At 40.5% G+C, this 13,007-nt stretch overlaps 1 pseudogene across 1 annotated transcript; it reads left to right on the top strand.

Annotated features, from left to right (window-relative positions):
• Positions 1–288: 288 nt before the first annotated feature.
• Positions 289–3,459, top strand: LOC147611019 (L-type lectin-domain containing receptor kinase IV.2 pseudogene; annotated as a pseudogene). Its single transcript, XR_015263939.1, has 2 exons — positions 289–2,652; positions 2,684–3,459. The product of XR_015263939.1 is annotated as an L-type lectin-domain containing receptor kinase IV.2 pseudogene (transcript).
• The last annotated feature ends 9,548 nt before the right edge of the window (positions 3,460–13,007 follow it).

Genomic DNA, 13,007 nt, shown 5'->3' with positions numbered 1-13,007 from the left:
GTCGGCACCAAACCGAAACCAGATCCCTCTCCTCCATGTCACCACCATCGTGTCTTGATGTACAGGGGTCTAGTTACCTCCGATCATTCGGATCCGGTGAACAAGTTTTAAATTTATGTTAATGTGGCATTTCATCTTAGCTTGTCTAGACAAAGTCCAAGACAAAGTCCAACCTACATAAAGAAAGACATGGGCCATCATCCATGGCGTGAGGGCATGTGCACTTTGTCAAAGATTTCGAAGGGGGCCACAAATGGGCACTACAACGAAGAGTCTTCCTCAGTGTTCCTCATCGCTTGGCTTTACATCTAGCCCTCCACACCACAATTCCGCACGTGTCTCAGCGTTTTGAACCCTTGAGTACAGGCTCCTGTGCCAGAACCCTAAAATTCTTCTGTTATCAACAAGAAAGATGAAGCTTCTACAGAGATCTCTGCTACTGCCCACCTTGCTTGGATTCCTCTGTTTGTTTCTGATTATAACACAGGCTTCTGCAGATGATACTAGCTTCATCTTTAATGGGTTTGATGGGAAAAACATGAGCTTGAGTGGGATTGCAGAGTTTGATGGTAGGCTTATCAAGCTCACAAACACGTCTGTGCGCTTGTTTGGCAGGGCTTTCTACCCATATCCCATATATATCAAGAACAACACCACCAATGTTGTCTCCTCCTTCAGCACAACCTTTGTGTTCTGCATCTCCCCTCTGTATCAGACACTAGGAGGTCATGGCATGGGCTTTGTCATGGCCCCTTCCCTTGACTCCGAAGGTGCCTTTCCAAGCCAATACCTGGGCATGCTCAATGCCACCAACAATGGCGATGCCTCTGACCACCTCTTTGCTGTGGAGTTTGACACTGTCCAAGACCTTGAGTTTGCAGACATTAATGATAACCATGTGGGTATTAACCTTAACAGCATGACATCAAACAACTCCGCTACAGCAGGCTATTGGTCCTCCCCCTTCAATACGTCCTATGATGCTTCCCAAACCAGCTCCATGACAGTAATTAATCTCAAAAGTGGAGAAGTTATCCAAGCCTGGATAGATTATAATGGGCTCAAGCAGCAGCTTAATGTGAGTATTGCTCCCGTTGGGCAGCCACAGCCTGTTATCCCGCTCCTTACTGTGAACCTTAACCTCTCTGAAGTGTTGGAGGAGTATGCATATGTGGGATTTTCTGGCTCTACAGGGGTTATCTCCGGCACACACAGAGTGCTCTCATGGAGCTTCAACAGCAACGGAGTGGCACAGAGCTTGGATCTATCCAGGCTGCCATCCGTCGTACCAGAAGCCTCTCTTCGGGCATCCAAGGGTTTTAAAATAGGCATGGGTATGATGACCTTCGTTTTAGTGCTGGCTATGGGTGCTCTGGTAACACTGATCTTGCACAAGAGGAGACACAGAGAGGTAGTGGAGGGTTGGGAGCTTGAATTTGGGCTGCATAGATTTGGTTACAAAGAGCTGAAGGTGGCTACAGGGAGATTTAGCGACAAGGAGTTGCTTGGGGTGGGCGGGTTTGGTCGTGTTTTCAGAGGCGTGCTACCCAATTCTGGGCTTGAAGTGGCTGTGAAAAGGCTGTCCAGAGAGTCTGATCAAGGGGAGAGAGAGTTCATCGCAGAGATGGCAAGCACGGGGCGGCTGCGGCATCGCAATCTGGTGCAGCTTCTGGGGTGGAGCCGGCGTAGAGGCGAGCTTCTCTTGGTGTATGACTACATGCCCAATGGCAGCCTAGACAAGATGCTCTTTGGGAGGTCAGGCAAGGTTTTGAGGTGGGAGCAAAGGCTCAAGATTGTGAAGGGGGTCGCAGCAGCGATGCTCTATCTGCATGAGGGATGGGAGCAACAGATTCTCCATAGAGACATCAAGGCCAGCAATGTGTTGATAGATGCAGAGATGAATGGAAGATTGGGTGATTTTGGTCTTGCAAGGCTATATGAGCATGGGAAAAACCCACATACAACAAGGGTAGTGGGGACATTGGGGTACTTGGCACCAGAGTTTGCAAGGACAGGCAAGGCGACGACAAGCACAGATGTGTATAGTTTTGGTGTTCTGCTTCTGGAGGTGGTGACGGGGCGGCGGCCAATTGAGCACATGGTATCAGTGGAAGATTTCCTTCTTGTGGAAGGGGTGTGGGGTTTGTACACAGAAGGAAGGCTTCTTGAGGCTGTTGATTCAAGGCTTGATGGGCTATTTGATGCTGAAGAGATAAAGAGGGTGCTTGTCTTGGGGCTTTTGTGTTGTCATCCTAACCCTTCAACCAGGCCTTCAATGAGGCAAGTGGTGCAAATCCTTACTCATGAGGCAGCCCTCCCTTTCCAGAATTTGCTCTCTCAGACTGGGCCCAAAGACGATGCCAAGTATCTCACTTTCACATCCTCTTCAATCAAGTCATGGAGCACCGTTGATGCTAGCACCTACGTAAGTGGCCGGTAAGAACATATGCTACTGCGCAAAACAGGTATGCATGGCATTGCAAAAGACAGCAGAAGATAGGGAATTGGGCTTCCATGGCAACACTTGCAGGCTAAGCAATGTGCTAACCATTGGTAAAGGCAAGTGCATTGGCATCTCCCTTACATATCCTTGAAAAATACAACTGAAATGGATGCATTGGGCTTCTCTTCAACATTGCATGGATGTATTAGGCTTCTCTTCAACATTGCATGGATGTATTAGGCTTCTCTTCAACACTGCATTACATTAAGAAATGGGACGACGTCGGGTTGCAATCTAGCATTTGCTAATTTAGGCTGTATTGCAGTATAGCAAAATATAGGGAATTTTGCTAACTTAAGCTGCCTTGAATATTTCATAAACTCATGTATATAAAGTGTAGCTCTTTACTCTCTTTAGAATTCTTTGGGAAAGCAAAAAGATTGTTCACAGTTAGGTTTTCTCATGAATTGAGGGGTATATTGAGTTTGGATGTCAAAGTACACTACTTTCCTTATCTTTGTAGCACATAGAGCCTCCATCTCAACAATCTCCATTTCATTCAATCGTGGAAGCTCCTTTCACTGGAGAACACATAAGGAGAGCAGAAGCCATGCGTCGTAAATCAGTAAGATTGGTATTGTTCTGTGTCTCCAAGCATTTCAAAATCTTCAGAATAGTTCTTTACATTGGAGGACTTTTGCCAAGCTTCTTGTCAAAAACTGAGAGGACCCTGAAGTGCAAGCAAGGCAGGCTTTCACATGCTTTTTCATACTCACACAAGATGTTATAAAGGTCATTTATCTTGTAATTCAGCTAGCTATGCACAACTGATAATATTTAGAGTAGTGATGTTGTAGATAGTAATGAAAAGTAGTTTATACTCAATAAAATACTTGATTCCTTCTTTAGAAAACCACCTCTTCCAATAAGATTCTTGATTCTTTGCCTTATTGTTAAAATTTCTATGATGTACATTTTTCCTTGGAACATTCAACCCAAATTTAAGTCATTTTCAAGATTGTTGTTGCTCTCAGTCCTCATAAAAAAGTATAGTTTTGGGTCATTTTAAACTCACTTCATGAGTACAGAGTTTTTGAACTTGGCTTTAAAAATGACTCTTTTTAGGGACACTTGTGACGATGCCAAATGTTTCTCCTTAGCAGGTAATATAACCAGTATTATGAGGATTAAGTATTTTTTTTATCACGGTTAATTAGTAGAAAACAACCATCCTCGGTGTCTCTTAAGGAACATGGAAGGGGCTGTCTTGGATAAACAGGGTTTTCAATCTAGCTCCTCTTAATTCCCCTTCATAATCAAGACATGGAAAGGGGTTCTACACTTAATTGAAATAGTGTGACTCCTAGAGGATCAGTAAGTCTGTATGTCTGGTGGTCCTAGATACTCTCTCCTCTTGTAATACCCAACGAAATAAGTTTTTGTCTCATCTTGGTTACTTTTGGGATGGTCCCCTCCTAGGCTGAAGAGATGCTCAACAACTTAAGGATATGTTCATTAGTGTCTCTAGGTGTGACATGAGATTCCTTGGCTAGGTTTTGGAGAAGATTCAAGTCCTCATTCTCAACGCTTTATTTAGAGTGGACTGCTAGTATAATGAATGGCATTGGTCTATAATGGTGGTTCCCCTCTAATCAACCCTAAGACCAAGGAATGTACTCTAATCAACCCTAAGACCAAGTAATGTATATGGAGTGTGTTAAAATGGAAGCTAATATGTCTTACTTGAATAGGGTGTAGAAGCTCAAGTGACGTGAGAAAGTGTGGAGAAGTAGCTTCAAACCCCTTTAGGAAGCTCTTCCTTAGAAGGTCATAACATTTCTTTGAAGGGTGCCCTCCCTTTCTTAGCTGCAAGCTCTTGGAGTGATATGGCTTCTAGCAAGTGTCCTAGATGTAAAAGCAGGAATCAAGATATTTGGAGTCTTTCTGGGGTTAAGTATGAATGAAGGTCTTTGGAATTATTTTTGGGGTTGCCCTTCTCTAAGAAGCATGTGGAATGAGATGAGTAGACTGGCTATGAATGTATTTGGACACAAAATATCTTGGTCCCAATGGCTCTTGTTCGCAATGGCTACTTCACAACTGTGGGGGCTCTACTAAGGAGATCAACACTCGGTTTGGCATGACTAGATTTATATGTCTTTGGGAACTTTGGGGGTCTAGGAGTGCATTGATGTATGGGGATCAAGACACTCAACGAGTGGACAATGTCGGCCCCATCGTCCAAATGATCCAAATAGACTGAACTAACCACTTCACCTAGCTGAAACCATATTAGACTATAACATAGACCTACAATTTTTCGTGTACCTTTTAGATTCATCTGAGGTCGTCATTCGAGTGGTCGAACAAGCAACCAAAGGATAAGGTGTCACAAGAAGATCTCCTTCTATATCTAAGAGTGCGACCAATCGACCTGCACACATCCTACTTAGCATGGTGCAAAGTCTATATAAGTGATCTCCTAACCATCCGGCCACACATGGCCAACATCTAGACTCGGGATTGGTGGATGCTTGGGTGATCAACACAACGGCTACTCCTCATACAGGGAGCCTTACGAATAGAGCAGCTCGTCACCCACACAGTGACATTGGTGGAGCATTAATTTCCAACACTCTAAAGATATAGCTTAGAGGATCGCACTCTATCTAATTTATTAGGGACGAAGTGATGATGTTACAGATACTAATGTTGTACTTATGAAGTATTTTTGTTTGCAAAACTTTTCTCATCAAATTATTATCAATTTTTTTTTAAAAGAGGTCTTATTCCAATGGCAAAATGAAGAGAGGGCGTTATACTAAAGCACAAAAAATGGGGCGGCCGAATACAAGAAGGTCGAGTTCACACTTGTGAAACTTAAAAAAAGCTCGTGTTCACACTTGTGAAACTTAAAAGCTAACGGGCGTTATGACGCTGATGGCCTCGCGCGCACTAACTGCTGCCAGGCGATCCGTTTGAGAAGGACTTCCCTTTCTTTGTAAGGTTAAAGTCAATAATGTCAATAATATATTATGGTAAACAAACAAAACGTGCTACACAAGAGATGAGGAGACATGAGCATTTGTTGTTGTTGTTGTGGTGGTGGTGGTAGACATGTGCATTTGTTGTTGTCGTCGTCGTCGTAGTGGTGGTCTCACTTGTGGACCTCATAGTGGTGGTCTCACTTGTGGACCTCAGGCTTAATTTTTGACGTGCATCCTCGCCCTTCAAAATTGACGGGTTTGGCAATTTTTTTCTTTTAATTTCAAAATTGATGGGTTTGGTGAAATATAGCAATTTTTTTTGGGGGTATTTTAGTGTTAAATGCACCTTTGCTCTCTACGAGTTAATGCACCTTTGCCTTTCATGAGTTATGGGCCTCACATCCTCTGAATAGCCGAATTTGAAAAACTCTCTCTAGTCCTTTCGTTCTTTGAACATTCCCTTTTCATTAGCTTTTATTTGCCATGAAATTATCTCTCTAAAGCCCATGCCACTAGGCCATCTAGGCTCTCTCTCTCCACAATAACTATGGCATGCCTATTGGGAATTTTTTTCCAATTTCTTGAGCTTGTTTTGTGTTTTAGTGTGATTTCTGATGGGGACATTTTAAAGTTTTGCAAGTATTTTATGATCAAAATGCACAAAAAAGGACGTGATGCCCGTCAAAAAATAATTATGCTGGTGGTGGTGTTGGTAAGAGAGAGAGGACCGTTTAGACACAAGGGACATTGATACATTGTGTGTGTGTGTGTGTGAGAGAGAGAGAGAGAGAGAGAGAGAGAGAGAGAGAGAGAGAGAGAGAGGTGTGCACACCCACATTTAATAAGATTTTGATCAATTTGGCCATTTTAGACACAAGGGACATTGATAGACTCAGAAGTTGTTAAGGTATAGCAAAAGAAATACCACCCACAAAAATTTTCTTCCTATAGCCTTTGATGGATAATCTTACATGTTCTTGCCAAATTATTTGACAAATCCTTGCTAAACTATAAACACCTTAAGATTATATTCTAGTCCCTTTCTACCCAATGTTACTTTGGTCATTTTTAAGGAGCTTTCTTTGATTGTGGCATGCATACCTAAAAAAGAATCACATCTATACTACTTACAAGGATATGGAGCACACCCACATGGTGGCGCATGGCATGTGTTTGTTCCTTTATTTTTGGTCCATGAAAGGCAACATGCTAATGTTTCAAAAGATGGGTGATTGATTTTTTGGGTGAAGTCTCAAATCAAAATTTACATGTTCGGCATTTGAATTAGTTCAGAACAAATTTGGAAGATCTTGGAGTAGAGATTGCTAAGAGATGTGGAAACTTATTTTTTAATAGGGCTATGAAGAGTTGTGATTCAAATTTGCATGTATGTTTTTGCATTTGCATATGCAACAACTTCGCTACAAAAAGGAGTAATTGCATACATCTCCAAATAAGAAGTAAATCTGATGATACACCCACATGGTGATGACTAGCATGCCTCCATTCCTTTATTATTTTTCCATGAAAAGCAACATGATAATGTGTTAAAATATAGGTAGTTGTTTTTTAAAGTGAAGTCATAATAAAAAATGGCATGCTTGGTACATTATTTTGAATTGATTTATAGAAAACTATTTTGAATCAATTTAGAGAAAATTTGGAAGAGTTTATGGTGTAGAATGCAAAGAGATGTATGAATCATAATTTTTATAAGGTTATAGAGGGTTGCGATTCAAAGTTTACATGTATGTTTTGCATTTGCATATACAACTATAGAAAGGAGTATATTTATATTGAAGATAGGGTGTAGAAAGTAGTATATTCATAATAGAGAGGATGAAGGGTAGGGTAGGTGGTATAAGTAGGCTATATGATAGTTACTAGACTTTAATATTAGGTAGAAGTTTACATATCACTAGCTTAAATTAAACTAAATATTATATAAACAAGGGAAATTGATTGCCTAGAAGTTCTTAAGGGTACTTACACATTCAAGAAGGCTATAGGAAAAGAAAATCCCAAAAAACGACCTACATAATTTTCTTTCTATAGCCTCAAAAATCTCTTGGATGGATAATCTACCCAACCTTGCCAGCTTGTATAGAAATCCTCACTAAATTTTAAAGGACCCAAAGAGTATATTCTTACCCCTTTCTACTTTTATCCCTTTCTACCCAATATTACTTTTATCATTTGTAAGGACCTTTCTTTGTTTGTGGCACCCTAAGAGTATATTCTTACCCCTTTCTACCCAATGTTACAAAAATAAAATTTGTTTCATGTAATATGAAAGGAACTATTTTATGAATCATTTTTATTTTATTTGCAATTTTGCATGTATAGTTCATTCTTTCTTTTATCCCATCATCATGGGTCCCATTGCTAGTAACAAATATATTGAACCTCACCTTTGAGAAGCTCATTTGGAATACCAAAAAGTAGAAGGTATTTAGTTGCTTTTGACCTTGCCCTTTCATTTAGTGAGTCCTAAAACACCATATATGTTAGACCTAAGATTTGAAAAGTAGGAGGTATTTAGTTGATTTACACCATACATGTTAGACCTAAGATTTGAAAAGTAGGAGGTATTTAGTTGATTTACACCTTGTCCTTTAGTTTAGTGAGTCCTAAGTACCATACGTGCTAGACCTAAGATTTGAAAATTAGTTTGTAACTTCCTTGACAATGCACATTTTTCAATACACCACTCTTGAAAACATACGTTTAGTTGCCTTTTAAAAACCCTTTAAGGAGGGTACATATTTGATTTTTATACAAGCCTCTAACACTTTATTGATAGATGAAATCCTTTTTTAAAATAAATTTTGTGAAGGATTCCCCCCCCTTTGTACACTAGTACAAGATTCAAATTCGAGGCATAATGTGTGTCACAAGGGATAATATACAAGACTAGTACAAGATTCAAATTCTAAGGCATACCCCCCTTTTGAAGTCTAGTACAAGATTTAAATTTGAGGCATAATGTGTGTCACAAGGGATAATATACAAGAAAGATGGTGTGTAGAGCAACATCATTTGTCCTAATGTGTTTTTAAGAGGTTGAAATAATGCAACATGTTAATGTGTTTTTAAGAGGATGAAATATGCCAACACACTAATGTGTTTAGCTAAATCTTCATTTTTGCTAACGTGTCTAAAGAGGCAAAAAATACACCAACACATGCTAATTGTCTCTAAAGAGGCTAAATTTGCATTTGTGCTAACGTGTCTAAAGAGGTTGACATATGCCAATTATAGGTTGAGGAGCTAATGGATGCACGGTTATGCACGAACCTTATGGGACAATGAAAACTCTAGATAAGGGCATAGCCCATCATTTGGTAAGGACTTTTAAGACTTTGAGCAATACAATACTCTCATGTAATGTTGGGATAGCTTTGTAGATCTTGAAAGTAAAATTTTTTACTTACATTCTCATGAATGCAATGGAGTATTTTATCCATACCTTCAAATTTGGTTTATGTTAATATCAATGTGTATGTATAGGATATATTAAATAGTAAAAGTACTAACCAATGAGTAAACTAACTAGTGAATATCTCAAGTAGTCCAGAACTGGCACCACAATTAGGGATCTAGATCTAACTTTCATCTCCATAGCACTAGTTAGTGAAGCAAGTGTTGAGATATCAAGCTCAACTAGACCATTGTATGTTATACTAGGAGAGTACTTTTCCTTTTAGTATGTACTCTTATCTCTTGAGTGTATGTTTGTAGAGAGGAGAAAAAGATAGAAGAAAATTCAACCATCCATGTCTCTCTTGTGTCTTTCCCTCTCTTATGTGTGTGTGTTTTCTTGCAAGAGAGATAAGCTCTCCCTCCCTCCCTCCCTCCCTCCCTCCCTCCCCCGCCCACCCCCCACCCCCCGCGCATTTTCTTTATGGTATTAGAGATCCAGTTTGTGTAGTAAGAGCTAAGGAGGCAAGAACAAGGCAAGCAAGGAAACGGTACACGAGGAAGGGTATTTTTAACTCTTTCCCTCTTTAATTTTGGAGCAACAACTTTGGTAGCTGTGAGAGCTACACACGGAAGTCACTATCTCAGATTGAGGCATCCTCCTGGTGGGTGAAGGAAGAAGACCATATTGTATGCACTTAATAACTATGTTAACTACGTTTTTGCACGTTTAAGTGCGATTTGGGTGTGTTTTGGGCCCTATTTTGGCTATATAAAATTTTCATGGCACTTTATGAAAGTGTCAGTTTTTTATTGTATATGCCTAATTTCTGGTTGAAGCAAAGTTATAATAAAAATTCGGTTACAAGACGATATGTGCAAAGAATCTAAGTGCTATAGGTGTTGGTGGATGTATGTTTATGTGACTGATTCACATACAGTGGCATTGTAACAAATTTATAATAATCTTGTTAAAGGTTAGAGATTTGCTACAAGTGCAGAAGTTTTTGAAGGTTACATATTTGCTATAGTACTACTATTGAAGGTCACAATTTGCTACAGTACTGCTATCGAAGGTTACATATTTGCTACAAGTGTAGAAGTTTTTATAAGCATTGTTTGGTAAGCTATGTAAGTAAAGATGCTTGATAGCTTGTCATAGATTGTGAGAGAGAAGCTAGACAAGAATAACTTCTAAGCATGGAAGTTACGACTAATTTCCTTATAAAAAAATGATATTGGGAGTTCATCTCACATGTGATGAAAAGGAGCTTGAGATTGCTAAAGAAAATCTGACCCCATAGCTAGGTGCAAAATTTGACCCCATAGCTAGGTGTAAGCATATAAAGCATGGCATGAAAGAGCCATAAAGGTGTTGGAGTCTAAGCATGATAGAGTGGACATACTTTTTTGGCAAAAAGAGTACTATACTTTTTCACTTTTATCCATCTTTGATATTGCAACCTTTATCTCTATAAACACTTAAATGACATGCTTTTCGTGGTTAAAGAAATGGTGGGAAAGGCATAAAGTGCCTACTGGCCGTTTATAGAAAATTTTCAAATTTCTTTGGGGACTCATGCACCTATCTGCCGCCAAGGATCATTCGCCCACCAAGGATCAGTGACCTTAGCTCAACTGGAGCTTCACTCACAGGTGTCCTCTGTTGCATGTTTGCTTAGCCTCTCCCCGATGCCTCCCAAGTACGCACAGAGTTACCTCAGGTATGGTGCACCATCACCCCACATAGTGCAATACCCGCTAGATCTTCTTTGTGCTTGTTTATGCCCCTTTGCCGGACCCGACTCCCTCTCTCCAGGTGTAGTTTCCCTTTATATAACCCTGCTAAGTTGTACTTTTGCAGGTTCAATGGCGCCCAAGCAGGGGAAGGAATATGACTCGAGGAGGAAAAGTGGCAAAGGAATTTGCATACTGGTTGAAGGAGAAGCCAGAATCGAATCCAAAACTCAGCAAGTGGATGGTTGAAACCTGGGGCTAGGTCCATAAGCATAGTAGGAGGGGCTATAGTGTAGAGTCTTTGCGGCCTAAGTGGCGAGAAGAGCTTTTGGAAATCTACTTTGGCATCTACCACACACATTCCATCATGAACAAGGAGGTTGGGGGGCCGCCTTGGTGCGTGCATTTGTAGGGAACAAGCACGGGGTTCGAATCGATTGGTCATCCTTTTCTGACCACAGGGAAAGTCGAGCCCATATGTCGTCAAGGAGTGAGGAGGCAAGCATAGTCATGGAGGATGTGAAGTCTCGCATGGTGCAAGGAGCCATGTCTTGGAAGCGCAACATTGAATTCGTCCCTTGTAGTTCAGAAGACATGGCCACGGTTGCAACATGGATAGTTGTTGCATTGGAGGAGGGCATAGCAAGAGCTAAGGGTGAGCTGGTTTCTTCTTTTGAGGAAGAGAAAGAGGCCAAGAAGGTTCTTGGCACACTATAGGGCAGTCAAGCTTACATTCTTGGGAAGATTTCTCAATTGGAAGCAAAGCAACAAGATATTTTGAGAGCTCATGAAGTGTCCAAAAAACCCGACCCCACGGAGGTCTCCATCATCCTTTCACAGGATGATTCTTTGCAGCGAAGCTTGGCCGAAGATTTGCTGGAAATCGAGGGTCGATTTGCTGAGATCTCTGCAAGGCACCACGGATGCATCTACCAAGGAGACACAAGGAGACACAAGGAAGAGGTGTTGTTAAAGCTCAATTCATGCATTGGCCAATCTTCAGCAAGTACAACAATGCATATCTTCATGTGGCATGAGGTGCTTTAACCCCACTCTTGTCAATCATCCTAACATAGTGGAGCTCATCACTTTGACCGTGGAGAGGTATGTGCAGCAACATCCTTATTCTGGAATTACGTTTGATTTTTTTGATATCCAAGTTGTTTATTCCTCTAACACCAGTGTGTTGCCTTTGCCTATGTAGATGCACTTATTGTGGACTAGATATTGAGAAGAATCTGCTAGATTTTGTGACCACTACATGATGTCACACTTACCACATGTTTTACGCATGTATGTGCTTCAGCGAAAGCAAAGCTTGCCACGGTTGCTCGGGTGGAGACAATGAGGTGTTAGAGGCATGGTTGGTAGCCATGGGCTTTCGTAAACCATGCAACCATCCTCCCTTGAAGACAAGTACTCCCTTTACCCTCCACTATATGTTAGTTATGTCCTCAGTACGTTCTGTACTTTATGTTATTTGACTTTGGAACTACTGGTTTGCTTCTATTTTTGTTGGTTTGGCACAAGTAGTAGCATGTCCTCCCCTAAGCTATGTTCAGAACTATGTTGTCGTATATCAGTCTACTTGGAGACTATGGTTCTATTTCCTACTCTAAGTCAATAGCATGTAGTTTTTATACTTTTTTCACTCTTGACTACTACTTTTGCAATATTGGGATGCTTCTTGGTGGATACTATGGTTCTATGTCCTACTCTATGTTAATAGCATGTAGTTTGTGTACTTTGCACTCTTGGTACTTTTACAGTATTGGGATGCTTCTTGGATACTATGGTTCTATGTCCTACTTTATGTCAATAGCATGTAGTTTGTGTACTTTGCACTCTTGGTACTTTTGCAGTATCAGTCAATCATAGGAAGTACTTGGATACTATGGTTATACGTCCTACTCTATGTCACTAGCATGTAGTTTGTGTACATTGAACTCTTAGTACTTTTGCAGTATTGAGTATTATGCATCTTGAAGTCAAGTACAGGAAGTACTTGGACATTATTTGATCTACTGTAGTCTACTTCAGGAAGTACTTGGATACTATGGTTGTATGTCTTGTGCTATGTCACTAACATGTACTTTGTGAAGTAATTCTCTTGTACTTTGGCAGTATTGGTATGTTGTAGTATTGGCATATAGTATGTTCAGTACTATGCGTACTGTCACTACAGGAAATACTTGAAATACTATAGTTCTATGTCCTGTAATATGCCAATACTATGTCCTTTTTGTACTTTAAGCTTTTTGTTCTTTGGTAGTACTAGTATGCCAATGGCACTAGTATGGTGTAGTACTTGCATGTCCTTAGCTCAAGTATGTTCAGTACTATGTGTACTGTGTGAGTATTGTGTACACTGTGTATAGTACTTTGTGAGTACTATACGACTTCTGTGTGAGGACTGTGTG

Source organism: Cibotium barometz, chromosome 48 (genome assembly GCF_041138505.1).
Source record: "Cibotium barometz isolate CiBa-2024 chromosome 48, ASM4113850v1, whole genome shotgun sequence".
In the NCBI taxonomy this organism is placed as follows: Eukaryota; Viridiplantae; Streptophyta; class Polypodiopsida; order Cyatheales; family Cibotiaceae; genus Cibotium; species Cibotium barometz.
Note: the sequence above shows the minus strand (reverse complement) of the source record. Positions and strands in the feature narration are given on the sequence as shown.